Consider the following 2,273-nt stretch of genomic DNA (forward strand, 5'->3'; position numbering starts at 1 on the left):
TAGCAGGTGTTGTCTTGGATGATTGCTGGAGTCCGGGCTGGGATGAGTCCTGACAAGTTATGACAGGAAGTAGGATATAGTGATGAGTTGTATCTTTCTTTTAACAGTTTGGTTGTAACGCTTGTAAAGCAGTTTAACGTTCTTTTATTGACCTTTGATGATTACTTTCCTCGGGCAACCGAGATGGTGATGTCCTTATATGCTAGGGAAGGTCTTAAAAAGGCTCCTTGGTATATGGGGGTGTCACAAAGTGGTATTAGAGCGACGATTTTGGAACCTGTAACAAATGAACCTAATGAACGTAGTGAGTCTAATAAAATGAACCTGGTGTATGTATAATGGGAGCCCCAGCTGATGCTAGGTTTTGGGTGAGTAGGCTCCCTCATTTCAAAATCTTGGCCCCATTGTACTTAAGCCAGTCACTCGGTATGGGAATGTGGAGTCGGCAAATATGTGTTCAGTGTGTAGGATGGTTAAACTAGTAGTGTTAATGATTGAGCCTTGTTGAAGTTAAGGTAGGCATCATAGTGGTGTTAGAATTGTGTATGGTGAAAACTTGAAAGAGTTGGTGTATGTGTGTTTGTGATGATAATAAGGAACGTGAAAGGTTTATACGATAGAAGTATGTGAAAAGAGTAGAAGTGTGCGCTGTGATATGGAATGTGGTAATGTCTGTATTTGTTTCAGGCAGTTAGTAGTGGTGGTCCTATACGAGTCCATAAGTCTTACAGTAGCCATGAAAATGCTAGTTGAAGAAGTATTGAGCTATAATGAGAATTATCGAAAATAATAATGAATGCATGTAATACATGAACGGTTGAAAGTTTTCGTATGTGATGTAATTAGCTTGAATATATTGATTTGTTTATTCTGAGGCTTGAACATATTGCTGATACACTTGGATGACGCATGGAAATTTATCGTTAATTATGTGTTTCAAGTGACGTGAATATAAGTTTGTTAGCAATATGGTAAAACAAGTTTAGACATGATATAATGACATAATTGCATACATAGATGACTCGGTAGCAGGTAAACCATATTGTGTGAAGTTCGTTGTAGCATAGTGTGATATGAATCTTATTTGATGAGACCGTACGATATATTAGATTAGTAATGGTATTATATGAATGAGTACGATAACCAGTGACAACTTCCGAACTTGGTTTGGAATCGACACGTGATCTTGTTTTGAAGGAATCTTCAGTTAATTTTGTATTTCTGACCATGTACTCAACCTTAATTGACCGAGTGTAAGTGCTTACTAGGCCGAGTAGACCTCACTCGATCTAGTTAGGAAGATATGACGTCGAGACGTAGGAATTTCCCACGGGTACTCGATAAAATAGCGCCTACTCGATCGAGTAGAGGGCACTCGATCGAGTACCCAAGGCACTCGATCGAGTAGGCTACAGTACAGGAGTTTCCGCGGGATTCATAAAACCCTTGTTATTCCTCATTCTTCTTATTTCCTCTTCATCTTTCATAACCCTAATCTCCTAAACCTCCCTAAAACTCTTGTATCTTGTGGTTGTGGTGATTAATTTGGGTAGTTTTTATTGCTTTGATTCGTTCTTGCACTTCCTAATTGATTAAGGTATGAATTTCTTTCCTATTTTAATGTTTCATCACTTAGAGACAATTGGAATGGTAGAACAATCTGAAATTTCGGTTTATATGGAAGAAAAGTTGCTTGTAATTGTTGTAATATGATCCACATGCTTCCCTTTTATGATTGTTGTTGTTTATTGTGCTAAAAATTGAATAGAAATTACAAAATTTGGGGACGAATTTTCTAGGGTTTGTGAAATCAAATTGATTTTTGGGTGTCTTTTACATGATTGAGTGATGAAATTGAGTAGTATATGTTGCATATATCATGTGGGAAGTTGAATTTTGTGATTTTCACCTCGAAATTTGCCTTAAAAACTCCGTCTTAAAAGTGCCCCAAATTGAAATTCGTTTTCTTTGATTGGAATTTTGTGTTGAATATGACTATGTGTTAAGGGTTAAACCTTTGAAGTAGTAGTAGTGATGTTAATTCATGCTAAATATGTCAAAATTGTTATAGCTGTAGAGACCGTCTGATGATTAGAATTGACAAGTTTACTTATAGTTTGGATTGTCAGTAATAGTGTGTGCTTGGTTACTCTTTTCTATGAGCATACAAGAATGTTTTACGTGATTTCAAGTATATATGTGGTTGTATTTGAGCCATGTGTTGAAAGATGTAGTAGTTGAGTAATTCATGATAATTATGCCAAATTTTTCGC

The sequence above is a fragment of the Silene latifolia genome, chromosome Y, assembly GCF_048544455.1.
Source record: "Silene latifolia isolate original U9 population chromosome Y, ASM4854445v1, whole genome shotgun sequence".
Lineage (NCBI taxonomy): Eukaryota > Viridiplantae > Streptophyta > Magnoliopsida > Caryophyllales > Caryophyllaceae > Silene > Silene latifolia.